This window comes from Haliaeetus albicilla, chromosome 1 (genome assembly GCF_947461875.1).
Source record: "Haliaeetus albicilla chromosome 1, bHalAlb1.1, whole genome shotgun sequence".
Lineage (NCBI taxonomy): Eukaryota > Metazoa > Chordata > Aves > Accipitriformes > Accipitridae > Haliaeetus > Haliaeetus albicilla.
The window spans coordinates 15,403,152-15,422,672 of record NC_091483.1 but is presented as its reverse complement, the minus strand read 5'-3'; positions in this window follow the sequence as shown (position 1 = coordinate 15,422,672).

The window sequence follows — 19,521 nt, the reverse complement described above, 5'->3', positions numbered from 1 at the left end:
AAACAGTTATTAGGCACTTGGACTCTGCATACGCTAGCAAAACTTCTAAGGAAAAATGAACAGAATATTCATTACATAGCGTGATCGCTTGTTGAAACTTTCTGTAAATTGAAGATGTATGATGTGTCCTTAGCAATATCTCAAGGCACCTGATCCCCTGCAGTTTAGATCCCCTGCAGTTTAGATCCCCATTAGAAGTTCTCTAATCATCTCCTGTGTGGAAAGACTCAAACAGTTAAGGGAATCCAGACCATTTTATAATTCTTCACTAACCTCAGAAGGTGAATGGCAGTTTCCAGTGGTCCAGGAAAAGGAAACCAAAATAAACTCTAGGGAAATAAGCGTTTCTGATAGAGTCCCAGTTAAAAATGAAGGGAGCTTTGTCCAAAATGGAAGTTCAACAGAAACTCCAAGCCAGGTGACTTGAAAGCAAATCAAAGGTGGAAGAATAGTCCTTTGATCAAGGCACTGACCTGAGAGCAAGCACAGGTTCATGTCTTAGCTCTGCTGCAGACTTTCTGCCTTTACATGTGCTGTCTCTGTGCTGCGCTTTGTTTTCTGTGTACTGACACCGACAGCATCTAAACTGCACCCTGCTTGGGACGGGGCTGTCTTTGTCTTCTGACCCTGCGGTATCGTGGCACAACGGTAATGCTGCACAGGTTGGCAGAAGCACATCCCACGCGAAACGGTTCTGAATTCGTCATGCTTTTGCAATGGTGAGCCATAGTTTCACTGCACAATACAACCGCTCAGAAGTTGTTCAGACAAAGATTTTTCCATTGGAAAGAGCTGACTGAAGTGGATTAAAACATTTCAGGAGAATATATCAACCTCATCACATTCCTTAAGGTGCTTTATGAAAACATTTTGCTGTGGAAGGGACAAAAGGATTTCCTTCACATTTACCACTTATTCTTTTGCACCCTTAAAAAGAAGTTTGAGCCTTATCAGCTCTACGTATTTTATAATAAGTTGGTTCATGAAAAATTGGGAGCTTTTTGACATTTTGTCTTGACTTGTGATTAAAACAAATGTAAAAAATCTTTGAATTTCCTCTCCAACATATGTCCTACTTTTCAACCAGTCGCTATTGCATAGTGTCCACTGAGATCACCATTTTAATAAAAATGCCTTCAAAGCATTAATTCCACTGTTATTAATTCAAAAAACCTCTCAGAAGTTCAGTATTCATAAAAGAAAAATCTTCTTTGGCTCACCAATATATAAATGTAATCCTTCTAATACGGCAGCACTGGATAATAAGGAGCCAAAAGCTACAAATCTAATTACTGGGCATCACTGGCTCAGGAGTCATAAAAACCTTGACTCTGAATAAACAACCCAGACTTCTATTGTTAAAGTATAACAATTATTTCTTGTAGCAAACAAACCCTGTGTCTTCTTATGATAAAAAATGCATCTTTATGAAAAGATTAAATCATCTGATTATGTAGTGGCCTAAAAATGTCCAACCAGAACCAGTCCTGCTATCATTAATTTTTACACTGAATTCTAATCAGGGTATGGTAAAAAGAAAGGAGAAGAGAGCTGTCCCTCAATGCAATTTGAAAGACAGGGCTTGCTGACTTTCCTCCAGGGAAAGGAAATGTCAGAAATTTTATGCCCAGCTCCACCACTGTCTGTCTGAGAAAAAGATGTGTAGGGCGGCGTTTTCAAAAGTGCTCATCAGCTGGCTGATTTCAGCAGACTCAGCTCTTTCAGTGGGAACTGAGCTGGAGCACTGACGAGAGCTTTCTGAAGTCCTTCCCCCCTCTGCTGTCCGTGGACCAAATCACTCCTCCCCATGGCAGAATGAAAAAAGAAACTATTACAGGAAGGAAATCTCCAGACCGCTCCTTTGCATTGCTTTTTGTCGTTTCCAAATTGTAACACGCAGGAAAAGAGTTTGCGTCATGAACCTAAGAAGCAAATGACCGAAGTTGTGTTTTCACTCAAAACCAGTGGTGGAGGCTGGGGAGCAGGGTGAGAGCACAGACCAAAAGGGGAGTGTGTTGAAGGCTTTGCGTCGCCTTGGGGATCCTTGTTCAAGTGCCTGGCACCTCAGCTGCCCTTGGAGCCCTCTACGAAGGGGGTTTTCTAGCCTCCAAGGAGCACCACAGGAAAGGTAAAGGGCATTTGATCTTACGAGCTTTTCTGGTCCTCTCTGTTCCTAGGCAGCTTCCTTTTTCCAAATGCATTCCTGGACTTTCACAAAGCCTACCACTGATTAACGAGAAGATAGCAAGATAATTGTGGGTATACCTTGCCTTGAGGTGGTGCATGGAGCAATAGCTTTCCGTGCCTGCACACTGTTACTTACATTCGTTTGAGGGGCATGAGCAGATTCCATGATTTCTGTCATGTGAATTCAAATTAATACCGTTTACCTATTTCTCGAAGAGAAAGCTGATTTCCTAATTATAGAGATATCTGTCACTGAGAAATTAAAAAGAAAGGAAATAAACCTACTAAAAATGAGAGTAGTCATTTCCAGGCTCTGTTTGGTTTGGGAATTTACAAACATTGGGTCTGTGCAGGCACAGAAGAAATAGCGGTTGTAACACAAACACAGGCACCGTGGAATCAGAAGACTGTAGACATCAGAAAAACAGAGTCAGGCTTGCAACGCATGCTGATTTAAGCAATAGAGGGGAGAACAGTGGAATAGGTATAGATGCGGCGGGACTGGATTTCAAATGAGGCTATGCATCAGGACCACAGGAGGTAAAACATCAGGAGTGAGTAAGTTAAGTACATCTTAAATTAAGGCTGTTTTCCATTCAGATTGAATGAATCCGCTAGTAGTTGCACAAAGCGGCAAAGATTATAATCTGGGAAAAAACATATAAAGAGCACTCAGTCATTATGACAACAGGAGGCAAGAATTCCTTTGGTCCTTGATATGCAATCAAGTGGCTAAGATCACCTTTACTTCAATGGTGCTGAATTCAGCCCAATGTGAACAACAGACAACTGCTATGACAGGATATTCAAAGTGCCCTAATCCTGTAGGCATGTCTGAACAACCTACTATTACAGCAGAGGAGATTTACAAAAGACATAAGCAATAAAAGACTAATAATTAAAATATAGCCATCCCATTGTATTCGTAATGGGAAAAATTAAAGCATTCCAGATTAGATTAGAGGAACTAGCGACTAGTGAGGAGCTGTAAGAGAAATGGTGGAGAAATAAAGTAGCCTGGTGAGGAGCTGAATCCCTCTTGTAAGGAGAAGCCATGTCTCACAAGCCCCTTGAAGTTGTCTAAACATTCAGTTTAGGGTGATTGAATTGATGTAGTCCACCTGGATTTCCAGAAGATTTTGTGTTAGGTATGAAGTCTTTTAATGAAACCTTGCAACAATGGCATAAGGGGAAAGATATTTGCCTGGATAAAAAATTGTTAATTGACTGTTATCGGAGGATAGAGGTCAGTGAATAATGTGGCAGTGGAGAGAGCCAGCGGAGAGTTCTGCAGGATCAATTCTAGGATCTATGCCGTGCAATATATTCATAAACAATCTGGGAAAGGTGATGAGTGATGAGATGAAAAACTTTACTGATAATACTAACTGATGTGGGAGAGTAAAAACATCCAGTTAAGAATTATTGGCAAAAGATCCCATGATCTTAGTAATAACACAATGGCAATTGAAATTCAATATAACTCAAGTGTGAAAGGAAAAAAAACCCTGACGTTTACATGAATTCTGCATTTACTAGGGACACTAGAGAATGAGATCTTAAGTTTGTAATAGACAGTTTTATGAAAATTTCTGGTCAGTGCCCAACTGCAGTCAAAAAAGTTCATCTAGCTTTAGAAATTGTGAGGAAAAGAACAGAGAACACAACAGAGAACCATTTCCCATCTTTGAATACCGCACACTGTTCTGGTCCCTGGATTTCAAAGGATGTAGGAGAACTGGAAAGGTTCAGAAAATGGCAACAGGCTCGTCAAAGTTATTGGAACAACTCCAGTTGAAGGCCAGATTAAATAGACAGGAATCCTTCAGACTGGAAAAAGAGATGCCTGAGGGGTGTAAACCAATGAGTGACATGACAGAGTGGATTGTGATTGATTGTTCAATTTCTTCCACTACAAGAACAAAAAGACGTCAAATAGAGCTAACAGAGGCCAAATTCAAATAAAGGAGATGGTTTTCATGCACTTGGTTACAGACCTGATACCACAGGATGTTGTGAGCGCTGACAGTTTAGAGGCATTTGGGTGAAGATGGCATGAACTTACGTAAGGGAAATCTGCAGAGGGATGCTCAGCGCCCAAAACTCAAGTCTGGTTCGGGAGTCCCCTGAGCTGCAAAAGGTTGAAGGGTGGGAGAGACTCAGGGGAGGACCACGTATGTTCATCCTGTTCCTCAGGCATCTGTATCTGACCATGATCGGAAACAGAATACTAGGTTAACTGGATCTTTTGTCCAATCATGTATGGTTTGCTTATGTTCCTCTGTACCCTTATTATTAGTAATAGGACAAAGCAATTTCTAGTTGCAGGACATGCTATGTTCGGAGGTTCAAGGCAAACCTATACTGAGGACAATACCAATCACAAAGTCTTTGTGAAGCTCCTTTGGCTAAAATATATATCCAGAGCAATTCACAGAGAAATCTTTGTCTAGCAAACAAAGCAAATAAACCCTGGCATCTCATCTTGTGCCCTGGAGAGTTGTCTGACAGACCGATATTGAATTAAAATGCTTAGCCACAATTTGCTAAACAAAGTTTCCGCATACTTTGACCCCACATGAGTATAATAGGTACAGATAATACTGTAGAGACTGCGCTGTAATTTGTAAATCTTCTTATGTCTTGGCAACAGGACCAAATATCCCAAGTTATAGATTTGTAGCAACACCGTGCATGCAATAAAATTGTAACAGTTAACATTTAGGTCTGGATTGTTGGTTACTCTGAAGCTGCTTTATACATCACCAGCAATATAACAGGAGAATTAAAGTGAGTGTAAGTTACCCTTTTACACCCATTTAAGTCTCTTTTATGCTGCCAGAGCAACGTAAAATGGTCTTAGATTAGTGAGCAGCAGGCTGTCCCAGTTTAAATCTGCCATTGTTCGAGAGAGGTAGTCCCTGCCCATTTTCTTTCAGACAGGAAAAAAGTATGAGGGAAATGGTAGGAGAATAAACTTGTCACCGAGGCAGCCCATAAATGCATGCTGCAGAGCTACTTCCTTGATTTTAGGTGACAAAGAAGAACAAGTTGAAACAAATGACACAGAAAAATGTTCTGTAGATTTGAGCTGTTTCAACAATAATTTGTTGTCCATCAGACTCATGAGGCTTAACTAATGCTTTGTGAACTATATCAACTAGGATATCCTTTTTCTTCAAATATCTTTTCCAGTTGATTAGCCTGTAACTAAAATGTCTCTTGGGTAAACTACAAATTCTAGAAGCCCTAATAAACTGACTAACCAGTAATCTGTTCCCACTGCCACGCTGCTTTCACTTTTGTAATTCGGGGGTGTTATTCCTGTCAGTATAATTTTTCTATAAAAAGAGTTGATTATTCTCCACCAGCTCTGTATTTGACCTCACCCTTCATGATGTAAATTTTAAAATTAGTGTGGTACTACATGTATTAGCTGAATTCCGCATTTAAAGCCAGGCCTCCCCTTATAATGACTCCATCAAGCCAGCATCATAGAGGTAACCGGTAGAGTTGCTTTTTACAGATTTTTGGCTGGTTTTAATTTTTAGATATATGTTGTTAAAAGATATCTATTAGCTGAAAAATATAAAACATCTTTTTTACTATGACATAGATGTGCAGTACCATTTTTTGTGGGCTTGTGGGACAGCAAATAAGAACTCACCTCTAACTGCAGTAGACTATCAACGTAAAAATCAAGCCTTGCCTTAGCAGCTCTTCATCTTAGCATGGTGTGCAACAATAGGCAAAGCTTTTAGCCTGCAGAGACTAAGGGAAAAGTAATTCTAATATATAAAACACGGGCGCTTTCATTATCATTAGCAAGCATGCTGGATTATTCATGAAAGCCCCACTTAAGATCTAAGCAGGCATTTGCCATTTATTCCTTAGTGTAATTTAACTCAACACATCACTTTTTATGTTAACCTTGTGGAAGGTATTTTGATCTTAATTGGGTTTTTTATTAACACACTACTAAAACTCTGTATCCATTTGCACCTACCCATCTAGCACTGGGTTGCGGAGCCATCCATCGTGGACAATATATATGCCTATGTTATGGGAAATCTTGCAAGGATTACCTAAATGAGGAGTCTGGATTTAGCTGGAAGTATGTTGGGAGGACAGGCTCTGTAGGGCCACCTCCCTTCAGCAGAGAGTAGGGAGACTGTGACACCCAGCTTGCAAACAGTGCTCCAGACAAAAGAGCTGAACTGGCTGAAAAAGAGTGTTTTACAGGAAAGGAAGTGTTACTGTCAGGCACCGTTCCTTCCCAGGCTTCTCCTTCCACAGAGCTCCTCTCCCTTCTTCCCTGGGAGTCCTTGGGAAGTCGCAGCGCAGAGCTGTGTCCTGCCGCTGCTGCTCCTGGTCTTTGCTCCTCTGTGCCGTGTCCCTGATCCCCCGCACGTCCCGGGGAGGATGAGCAAGGTGAGGCACTGCTTAGCATGGTAAGGGATGGCAAAATTTGCCTCCCGGTGCTATGATCTCATCTCCAAAGAAAAGGTTGAATAAACTGGACTATGTGCAGTCATTTCTATGGTTCTGATTAGGCACGCTCGAGTTACAACATACTGGTATGTGTTTAGCTGAAGAGCAAATAAAAGGAATACTTCATAGAAAACTTAGCTTGTTTATTTGGATGGGACTGGGAAGGAACAGAGATGTTAGAGGAAAATGATTTGCCTAGCTTTTATGCTAAAGAGGCAAAAATGTATTTACATATGGCTACCTCTTCAAATTATGGTCAGTGAGGTAGTGTTGAAATGAAGTGTTGTCTATACTTGTAATCAGGTGTTTTGCAATAAGGCAGGCAGAAGTGGGTAATCTCTGTTCTGCCAAATAAGAGGAAGGCTCACTCCACTGACTTGCTTTTTTCCTTGACTACACAATTGCATGTAGTTATGTGTCTGTTTTTTTCATATTCATAATATGTAATGGTAGCTCAAATCAAACAAAACGCACTAAAAAGTTTACACTGTTAAAGTGATAATAATCCACTAAAAATGATCTGCTTAGCACCTTTAATGGGTATATACTTCAGGACGGTTGGCTGTATATTTTTTCCAGTTTTATTTCTTCATTACTGAAAAATAACTTCATTTCTAAAGAAATGAAAGAGAATGTCCTAGAAATTGCTCTAACAAAACATTTATTCCTACTAAAAAGTCATGTTATTTCTATGAGATTTTTGACTTGTATTATACACTACAATTCTCTATTAAACTGTACATTGTGTATAAAAATAATACCCCAGGGACTTTTAAAATAGTTTATTATCCCATGGACCTTCTCCATAAAATGCTTCATTTTTTACACACTTCCTCTCACCTCCCCTTTTCTCCATTGTTCTGCCTACTCCCATATACCTTCCCTATTCTAATAAACAACAGTCATATCAAAAAGCCAGATAAATCAATGAAATCATCGATTTAGAGCAGAACAAAAAATGGGGCTGTAGAAATACCCCTCAAGAAGAGGCAGCGAAGGTTTGACTAGGTTGTGGCAAAGGGAAAAGCAGCTTCTTGGAGGTGGATCTTCATCTGTTAACTAGGATGATCTCTCTGTAACAGCCTTATTTTCTTCAGTTCGTATTCTTCCCTGTCTTGGCTTCTACGCTGAAACTGTTATTGTGGCAATAACAGACATTTATGCTGTTTACGCTATCATCTAAATGTGTGACATGATTAGCGTGCTTGCAACATGACAATATTACAATGTTGTTTATGGCAACTGCTGGCTGGGAAAGAGTATAGAAGGGAGGGACACCCCACACTACATTAGAGCTCACACTGAAGCTGAACAAGCTGCTGTGTTCCTCCCTCATGAGGAACAGATCAGTTGCTTTCTCTTTCAGCTTGTATCTCTCTCAGCTTCTTTTTGGATTTTGCTTGATAATCCAATGAGCAGAAAACACAAATAGTTGAAACGGCATATATAATAATTGCATTTCATCTTAAAATGGTAAATTCTGCATGCTTGAATGTGAAGCAATAAACACTCCCAGCCTGAACATTTTGATAGACCTGCATTACACAGTGATGCAGGGAAACCAAGGCATGTTTCATGTTATTTCAGATTTTTTAAAGGAATTATAGATATTTCCCACAGCCATTTTACTATCATTTTATATGGGCCAAAATTGGGCCATCGTTAAAGGTAACACTTCTGTTCAGTTATGAGTGTTTAAATCCCTGACTATCTTTCTGAACATCCACAAATATAATTAAAATATGTATTTCAGTCCAGCTACCAGGTGCAGGAGATTTTTCCTAAATCCACCATCCTCATCTAAAAAAAAAAATTATTGTCTTTCTTTACAAGCCGGTCTTGCTTTAATGCTGCATATCAGAGATTTTAGACTACTACTTCCATAGAATCATAGAATGGCTTGGGTTGGAAAGGACCTTAAAGATCATCTAGTTCCAATCCCCCTGCTATGGGCAGGGACACCTTCCACTAGACCAGGCTGCTCAAAGTCGCATGCAGCCTGGCCTTTGCCTGGAGAGGGTTTGTTTTTCTTTCGTTTTCAGGAGTTTTGCTTGATCAGTAAATAAAGGAAATTCAGGAATATATTTCTTATTTTATTGAAATGTACACAGACATTCGATTGCCTGTACGTAGTGCACCACAGAATGCAATAAATATTTTTCATATGCATACTACCTGATCTCACAGACTGGAAAATGGCATAAACAAAATGTCAGGCGAGAAAAATGCTAGATTCTGCATATGAGATCAGCAACTACATGTTTAAGTTTAAAGAAACATTTTGACATATTTCCTGACATTTTAACCTTTTTATTATTACACTATTACCTTTGTTAACAGCACTGTAGTGGTGTGTGGATTTATCCAAGTACCATTTCCAAACGGCAGACTTGTTTACTACTCTTCTATATGCCATTTCTTCTAGAAATCCTAAAGTAAGGGGAATAAATGCCTCAGTGTTGATCAGAGTAGATTACATCTGTGCTGAAATGCATAAACTTGGTATCTAAATCAACACTACCCCGTTTTGATACTATTTCATGTTATGATAGCTTTTTGTGTTCTCTTTTCCAAAAAACGTATTTACAGAAATTGTACTCAGAGATTTAAAGCATCCTATTACATTTTATACAAAGTATAACAGCACAGTAACTATCAGCCTATAGTCTGAGGGAGGAACTCCTTGATAAAACTATGGTCATTGTTTTAATCTTCAATCTCCTTTGTTTAGAACAAGTTTTGTGACAAGGAAAATATCATGCACCAGAATGCACCTGGCAGGAAAGTGAAGATGCTATTGCCAATAGCTTTGAGGTCATAAATGTCAATGCTAAATGAAGGACTGCAACACCCTGAAGAGCATCAGATCTTACCGCGCTTCTCAGTCCTTGCTCAGATTTTGGCTGGATTATCTCTGCAGTCATACCACTTTCCCAAATTTTGATATGATTGTCTTAATGTCAGTTATATGAAGAAAAGTTTACATGTACAAGAAAATTAAACATCTGAACAGCGAATGGCAAGAAGCCCTGACATGCTTCTGCCTTCCTTCATGAAATCTGTTGTCTTATACTTCAGCTCCCCTTGCTTTCTAAGATTTAATATGAAAATAAGTATGAAAAGAAATCCATTTCTGCAGGTGTATTCAAGAGAGATGGCATTCAGCAGTTTCTTCAGAAAGTAAAGTGCTAGTGAAAGCACTCGATAGACTCAAGCTCTTGGAGACTTATTACTAGCAGCAATTTCACAGGCTTTTTCCTTGTACACTGCCGTCCTATTCTCACCTCTAATTGTGAAATGCTTGTTCATTCTCCATGTTTTAACCCCTGCCCTCATTAAGGAGAGGAAAATGAATGGCTAACTTAGAAGTACTGTTGTGATATAAACGTTATCCAGTATATATGTTTCCTCTCTAGCCAGTTTCACATGGAGGTTAATTTTGTTCTTCCAGCCACAAGGGACATATGTTCACCCTGTCTTGTGCAGGCAAGTTGGAGCTCATTCTGCATGTCCTCTGAGCATGGCAGAGGTGAACCAGCTCTGACTCAAGGACTCCGTTTAATCTATACCCATTATTTCTTACATCCAATAAATGTTTGGAAAAACCTTCTCCTCTAGGGGGATTATTTCCACTTAAAAGAGAATTTGCCTCCAAAAATGTAATATACAAACCCAGAATTTCATACTTGTCCACACAGTTTTTTCTTTGTCATTGTTTCTTCTCCATTTTTTTTTCTCTCTTCATTTAAAGTAAATTGCAAGCAACCTCCTCAGGCACACCACTACATGGACACAAAAGGCAGGAAAGGTAGAACATATGTGTATTCTGGAATGAGATTTTCCAGAAATCCTAAAGAAAATCAGTACTTGCCCCAATATAGATTGCAGTAGGAATATAACATTTCTACAAGAACCTGAATTTCTTTTCACAGCAGAAGGAAGCGTCCCCCAGACTCCCTTGGCAAAGGTTGCTGGACAGTAACCCTGTGGAAGCCAGAATTTCCTTCACCTCTTCTAGTCTCACCTTTCGTTCCCCACAAAACATTTTGAGGTTAATTTGAAGGATTATTACCTCTCCACAAAACAGCCCCTGTGCCATGTACAGCACAGGCTTTCCTCCTCCTTTGTCCCCAACATCCTAGCAACATCAAACCTTCTATCGGTGGCTGCTGCTCATATAAGCTGTGAGTAACACTAGAAAAAAGACAAGGTAGCCGCAACACATGTCGTCACACCGGCCCGAGGGTGGAAAAGCATCTGCAGCATTTGCCTCTGACTTGCTGTCCACCCCCATCCTTCCTTCTCAGCTCATCTCTCACTCCCTCCCCAGCCCACACCACAGAGTTAGGCTACCTGGTTCACATTTCCTGAGGTTCTGCTGTGTACTTTTAACAAGAAATGTTAAAGGTGCAAGGTAAATCCTACCTGTGATTGGTTGCCAGGCAGTTACATATACATCTCTCGCAGACTGAATGAATCGTGTTCTTAGTCAGATGCTGTAGTTTCAGAACAGTTCAGCTGGATCCAAGAGAATTTCTCTGAATTTGTCACAGGAAAAAAAAAAGTAAACAGACTCTGACCCAATGTACGAAACGTAGATAACTTAATACTTCTATAAGAAGCTATATTTTGCATTTCTTTTCTTTCTTGACTTACAAGCAATATATCAACACCAGTTGATCTCATTTTGTGCCTAAAAATAACAGAGAGGAAGTGGTTACAGAGTTATTTTGCTTATTAACACCATCTATACTTGCGAAAATATTTTTCCAGGAGCATGTGTTTTTATAACTCTAAGGTAAACAACAACTTAGCAGCTAATGTTAGTTAACTAGTAAAAGAGACAAAAAAAATAAAGCATGAATGCAAACATTGTATTGTAATGGATTTATACTTTGGATGTGGAAGTAAGTTACCTTTTATTAAGTAGTCTTTACAAAAATAGTGGCAGTCACATAGGTTAATTAACCCTGAAATAGCTGAAATAGTATTTACTCTGAAGACATTTATCTGTAGGCAGTCAACCAAGCAAATTAACACACTCTGGAGTTACTGTTACATACCTGCCAAATACATATATTTTTGAGAATGAACAAGGAAAAATGATTCTCTCTAACTAGATGTGCTATATCTATATAGCTATCTGCTCTGTGTGGTTCTGTTCCAGGACACAGAATCCTTTATTTTTCATGACAGCAGCAAGATATTAGAATGTTTGCAGACAAATACATAAAGCATAGAGCTAAATGTTCTTACTGTTGAGCTGCAGAAAGAGGTCCTAAAGCTTCATGACAGTAACTCGGTTAAATTCAGTGGAATATTTGCATGTATCAGGATGACCTAGATAAAACTCAGGAAGGAGCAGGGGATAGTTCTTGAAACTGATCTACTGCTAAGCAGAGAAGCTGAGAGATATTAACTCCTGATAAAAATGGGCTTGACTTCTCATATGACCTGATACATGACTGAAATTATTTTAAGTATGTTCCTCTTAAAATGAATAATAATACTTTGCTCTTGTGTAGAGTCTGTTGGTTGAGGATTTTAACTTGTGCTAAATGCCTCAATTAATTAAAGGCCAGTCTGTCCTAGACATGGAGAGCGAAGCAGGCAATAGTCCGAGAAAGACTCAAAGAAAATATGGTTCCTTCCTAGGCTTTATGACCCTTTTTAGGCCAACAATTTAATATGATTACACTTTCTCCCAGGCTCTTTGAGGCAATCTACTGCCCTATGGTACACAAAGGAAAGAGTTTCCCCTGATGCTTCCCCCAAATTAATTAATTTTTCTTGGTCAAAATAAGGCACATACATAGGGCAAAATTCTTTTTTACACCCTGAATGGCACATAAGTGCTGAAAGGCCAGTCACAGCCAGGGCCCAAATCTAACAGTACCTTGTGAGGTCAGTGAGGGAGATTATAGCTATTTTATAAGTGGGTCAGGTACATACAAATCAAGCAAAACTCTCAAAATTATGCAACAACAGGTCAGTGACAAAGCTGGAGCTAAACCCCACTGTCCTCACCATCAATCACCACGTACTAATTATTTCCATTTATTTAATTTACTTCACAATGCAAGGCAGATGCTCATTCCAAACACAGCGGAAGAAACAGACCTCAGCCAGCAGAACGTACAGTCCACTTTAAGCAGTGAACATCATTAGCTCTTAGCTAGTTGATTCATGTTACATACAAGTTTCTACAGGACAGACAGGGTCAAAATCCAAAGTACATCAAAGATCAGGAGGTGAGAAGTGAGGGACATAATCAGCTAGGCATATATCAAGCTCTCCAAAATATTCTTGGCATTACTGTTTTAAATTGCAGTACAGGGAAAAGAATACACCATTAAGCGGTGATGATTTTAGATTAAGCATTTACCCCAAGACAGGCTGCAACATCATACACAGACAAGAGACTGCTATTTCTGAATGGCATCAAATTGTGGATTGAAGCACAGTGGGTAAGAAAATGCTGCAAAGGGTTTTGAAAGTGATTGCTCATCTGTGTAGTAAAATATATCCATTTTAAAGTCCTGCTGTGACTGGTATAAAATGATCAGGGGTGAGAGTCTGCATGTGGTCTGCAGACGTGTAGGAAACAGAATGAAAATCATTGTCCAACATAGGCCTGGGTACATTACAGGTACATGAATAAGCCAATACAAAATGATGATAGAAAGTTATCCTACAAGTAAAACTTCTCTGAGATCAAGGCGGCTGTGATTTAAAGCATTAGCTGATTAGAACAGGGGCTAGCAAATTTTCAAACAAGGGGTGTCAGAACTGTATTTTTCTTTCTTAAATTAGAGGGAAAGTATGACAGCAGGAGCTCAGCAAGAGCAAGAAGAGGTTTCCCCTTCAAGAGGCGAGATGTTGCCAATTAGCTGGCTGGTGGCGTCTTACCTCTGCAGCAGGCAGACAGGAGCTCCCTGCTTCTGCTGCTTCTGGTCTTCATATGGAGCTGTGAGGCAGCCCCTTCTTCAGATGCCTCCCTTGAGGTGCTATACATGCTACATGCTATTCAAACTTTCTTGCTTCCTCACTTGAGCACGGGCTGTATCTTCCGAGTCTTTGATTTTGCCAGTCGGTATTTGATGTGATTAATCTAATTTTGTTGTCAGTGACATTCCCGTTGATGCATGGATGAAATACGGGGAGAGAAAACTGTGCGCTGGAAGCTTTACGTTAGTAAAGTGAGCGAGTTCCCCAGTGGTTACTGTGCAGGGACATGAGAGGGCTGGAGTGTCATGGCACAGGGCACCAGGTTTGCCCCCAGCTCTAAAGTTTTGTTAGCATACATGTCAGAAATCCACCCATGAGCTGTGAAATTTACCGTCCCAGGCTTTATTTATATGCACCATGCCCTGGGAAAATTGTCTAGGTCTAAGGGAAGGGCAAAAATTGCTTCAGAAATCTGCTGGTCAACACAGTAATGGACTTGCACAAAGCCCTCCCTCAGTTATCAGCTCCACCTGTCACACAGGCCTGGACCCCTTTCAAGTACAAGAGGGAATGGCCAGTAAATGGAAGAAAATGCAACTTCTAAAGATTATTTTTCTACTTGGATTCACACCTTATTTCTGAATATTCTTTTCAAGCTCTAAAAACCTACTTTGACCTGGAAGAGAGTATCTGTTAAAGCTTCAGCTTAAATTATTTTCTTTAGTTTTCAGGTGTTTAGTTTTCTTCAGACAAGTGTGGTATCTTGTTGGACGCTTCTGGCTACGAATTTGCAGGGTAAGCATCAGAGGATATATGTATGCAGCTGTAAAGGGAAATACATATTAAATGAGAATGGCGTTCACATAATCATTTCATCACGCTACAAATGATAAGGTATCCTACCATCTTGCTACTTCAATCTGGCAGGCATTTGTGAGTTTTCAGTTTTTGAGATGTTGCTTTTCTTCAACCAGCTGCCACAAATGGAGCCAAAATCTGTTTCAAAGGAGGGTGTGAACTACTGTGCGAACCACTCCACCAAAAGCACTAGAAAGCTCTAAGGGCTTGGTTTGCTATAGCATCAAAGCTTTTAATTTTCACCAATCAAAGTAAAAAAAAAAAAAAAGCTATCATAGTTCGAGAGAAAGTTGTCTTCGATATAATATGATATAAATAACTACACCAGTGGAGGGCAATGCAAATGTGAACTCAGCTGCTTTCTGCCAATTCGTCCCTTTGGAAAATGAGAGAATTGGGAACAGCTGGCCATTGGCAGGGACACTCTTTTTGTAGGCATTGCTATGCCAGAGGATGGTTTTGCCTCTGAATGGTGAGGCAATGGGAACATGGGATTAAATTTAGGACAAAAACAGATTCTCTTGAGTTTTTGGCAGAGTTTTAAGGGGAGAAAATTGATAATATTCTTTTTGTAAGTAGGGAATGGTTACAGTTCTAACTTCTGAGAATGAAACTGGAAGTCTGAATTCCAATTTGTGGGGATGGTTGTGGGGGAAGAAAAAGTGCCACGAAAGTGCTCTTAAAGCTGTAGAAATGGGGCTGAGTTTTAGTTTTTAAGGTTTTGGGCTTTGGTTAGTTTGGGGTTTTTTTAGAAATTTCTTGACAGCTATTTTTTTTTTTTTTCTGGCGGGCATCAACACAATGCTTTAAAACAGGTCTGTTCTGGCATCGTACAAACCTTCCTTGAAATTCAGCCTACATAGGGAAAGTGAAAAAAGCAATGGCAAAATTTTGTCAGCAAGTAGGGAATCATGTATTGCTTCCATTTCAGCTTGTCTGATGACTTTATTGTTTTAGACAGTAAACTAACTGCTGGCTTGGCCTTTCACCTTCTGTCCCACACAAGTATTGCCGAAAGATACTGAAGTATTTTTCCCTTCTGAGATAAAATAGAGCAGTGTGATTTTTTGGCAGAGGTTAAGCGTCCAACATCCAGTAACAGGGCGTTTGGCCTGAAAGATGGCATACAATACTAGTAGATCTAACAAAAACTATGTCTTCTGCCCTGTGTTTAGGTCAGTAAAAAGACCTCTAAACTCTACAGAGTTTGTACTAGTGGAACTGGACAAATAATTTAATCACTGATCTTGATTCTTTAAAGCCTTGAATGCTGTGTAGTCATTTATGTTGGTGCAAAGAGAGCAGAAAATAAAATTAAAACTGTCCTTTTTTTTTTTTTTTTTTTTTTTTGTAAGGCTGCAGCCCCCACAGTCTTTAATACAAGATCTGCGTATGTCTTGCTTGCCTGGCAAATATGACCAGATTAGGCCTGGGCACACAACTGCATTATTGTCGTAGTGGCCAGAGCACATGATCCAGCGGTTATGAAAGCTTTCATAGAGGCTATTACAATAAAGTCACTCCATTATCATGTTTTGAACAGTAGAGCAGGCTTATGTTGTTCAGCATTTTGTGTTGTATGAATACGATATTTCCAAGGTTATACTAGTGATAACATCACTTTTGCTGTCCTTTGGAATGCTGCTTGTTGTTTCTTGGCTTTATACAAAACTTTGCACAGCAACAAATGACAAAACTCAGAGAAACTGCTATTGAAAAAGAGAACAATAATAGTGCAATAGTGCTTTGTCTGGGTTTTCAAAGACTGACTTTTTCCTGACAGTGGGGCAAGAAGTGAAATTACTGTTCGGATTGGTGTTGATGATAAATATTTGCATGATGTATCCAATACACAGAAAAACATTTGAGTTGGGTCACTTTGTTACAATCATTCCCTACTCGTACAGCAAACACAATAAATATTGCCAAAGTGTAAAGGAAGCAAATCTATCTGTCTTTCAGCAAGAGTTGCAATCTACTCAGCACAAGACTTCAATTTGGTTTGGCGTTTTTTATTATTTGCACTGCCACCCATCTCTCATTTGGTACACGGTATGATACTATCTCTGCAGTCGTTTTCTCCAGCGATTCTGTATTGTTTTTCCTCATTGCCTTTTGATGAAAAGTCTGCGATCATTTCAGATAACTGAGGAAGTGTTTTCCTTTGATATTGCTTTCTTCGGTGTTTGGTAGTAAGATATTTGTCTCAATTTCAGTTTCACCTCCATTATATTAGTTATACAGCTCTTCTTCTGGTGGGTGTTGATCCTGCAAGTTGTTTTATGTTGGCAGTGGCCTGCACAGGCCTCGCTGGGCCACTGGCACAATCGGTTGCCCACACAGAACAACCTGTTAAGTCAAGACCTTGATTTGTTCAGTAACGCGTGGTTTTCAGTTCCCTTGCAGAACCTAGCTCACCATCTTCTTGCTTCTCTTGCAATCATCCTGTAGCTGCATTGTAATATGTATATTGGGTATAAATCACAATTAGATTAGCAGGGTGACTTTTTGCACACATTCATCATCAGCGTAAGTAACAAGGTGCAAGGCACCGAGAGCCAAACTAGTTCACGGTCACTGATTCTGTTTGTTAAGAGCCTGACATAGTTCACAGACTTCTATTTTGTGCAGTAATCTGCAGTGACACTGTTACGCAGGAAGCTGTACCACTCAAGTTCAGTCCTGCTTAGGATGTGTTTTTGCTGATTTTCGTTTGGTGCTTTAGGTTTCGGTTCAGTGCCAGAAGCATCCTTTGGTTTCAAGCAGGGTTGTTGGTTCCACCGTGAGGAGGACAGTGGCTTCGAGGGTTGGGAGCGATCAGCCACTGATACTGGAAGGGCTTATGTTTTCATTAGGATTTAATTTTTGATTCCCTAGTTCTTTGCAGTTAAAAAGCAGGTGTAAAGTCAATACTCTTTGCTGTAGTGTGGTTAGTATGAAGAAGCAATGCAATTATGCTATGCAGTCATTGATACTAACTGTCCAGAGAACAAGCAGCCTTGGATTTTTACCCCAGCTGTGCCTTCAATGACATTTCAGTGCTCAGGAATACAGAATACTTTAGATCCTCTTCAGTCTCCCTTTGATTCTGAGCCTAAATTTAACTACTCTGGCTGACACAGCCCTGCTTTCTAACAAGGTTAGCGTGACAGACCCAATTGGGTTTGGTGTAGATTAACTCCTTTCCCTTGGTAAACTGTTATACAGAATGCTGATAGAAGATAACACAAAAAGAGCTTCTTGAAAACAAACCATTTCTATCCGTCGAAATGTACTCTGAGAAAAGGCCTATAATAATAAAGTTTTGCATTTCCTTTTGTTCAGACCTTTGCCTTTCCTTGAAAGTTTAGTAAATTCCTATCAAACCTGTTATTTCCCCCTGTGCGCTGAGAGACTTGGATTGCTTGCTAGAGCTTCTCCAGCAGAGAGGCTCTATTCCAGCTGCTGACAGGCCATTAAATCCTACTTCTTTTTCTCATCCTGAAGTTTTTTAATGATTTAGTGTTCTCTTTGATCCCAGGCCTTGGCCCGGAAATAGCAAACCTAGCTAGCCAGGTTGGATGTGGCTAGTGGAGCAGGGATATTCTCCAATAGCTCCACACACTGTTCCCTTGGGAAGTCTTAAGTCTGTTACGGTTTAATTTCTTGTTTGCTCCCTCCCTCACCTTCTTATCCTCACCTTTTTCACTAAGTAAGCGACTCTTGATTTGACTTGACAGTCAAACAGAATAGTATCAGATCAGGAAGCTTATATATACTTTATAAGGTAGAATATAGGAGGTCATACATAGGAGTTGGGGAGATAGCAGAAAGGGAGATTTTAAAGTAAGCAGCACGTTGATTTGGAAAATGTTGGGAAATACCAGTAAGTAAGTAATAGGAAAAACCTGCCCCAGAAGGTGTTTCATTTTAATTTTTCTACCGCTACTACAGTTGTGTTACAGACTGGGCTTCAGATGCTACTTTCCATATACAAGAATGAGTTGAATTATACAGCCAAGTACATTGTCAGGTTGGTGTCTCATCTTCTAATGGCTGAAGTCTGCATTGCTTTTTGAGAATGTTTTTATAGCTTGTCTGAAGCTTTCTGATACATTTATTATGAAGCACAGGTATATGTAGGCTAAAATTTTCAAGCCTGAGTGGATGCAGTTAGACACACTAAATCCGTATCTAGGCACTTAAGGAAATGTGATTTTCAGAGGTAGGGAGCATTGAAACACATTTGAAATCATTTTGAGCTCAGTACTTTTGAACATCAGGTGACATTTTTTACACTTAAGTGTAATTTCAAGCTCTGAAAATTTTGACTGTATGGTGAAAGAGAGCTTTAGACTATATATCCATTTTAAAACATTTCAGAGGGGGCTAAAACTCTAATTATCTTATCTTTTTTCCATACTGACATATGGTAGGTTTCTGAAAGGGCATCCTCCGGTAACATCTTGCATCTTAACAGAAGAGTAATCTAAAAATCAGCCTTTTTCCTTCCTGTGGTCTGCAGTATGATTGGCTGGCTGTATAACAAAGACTTGCCCAAGAAAAAGTGTACTTCAAGACCATTCTTTTGATAACTGCCCCTTGTATCTTCAGTTCTATATGTGTTTAAGGTTTCATTATTGAAATAAGTAAGCAGGCGCTCTCACAGCAATTCCTTCCAAATCTAACAGGACATCAATTTTACAGACTTTGTCCTCAGTTCTGAACACATCTACGAACTTGGGATTGCTTTCATTTGAAAAGTAAACGGCAGACTAAACCTGAGTAGTAGTCAGTTTCTTAGGGAGCACAGAGACAGAAACACCCTACTCTACTGAATTACAAGTAGCTAAGTTTTGCGAGTTCCATGTTCACAAGCTGGATTTTCATTGGGGGCACTATGAATCTGCTGGTACCGATGCCCATGCTGGCAGGATGTTTTTTGCTATGTGTTATGCTACGGAACATTAAAAATTGAACAAGAGGGAAGACTATGAAGAAATTCCTGTTGTGAGAAGCAAAATATTGTTTGCGAGAGGTACTCGAGAGATTAATCTC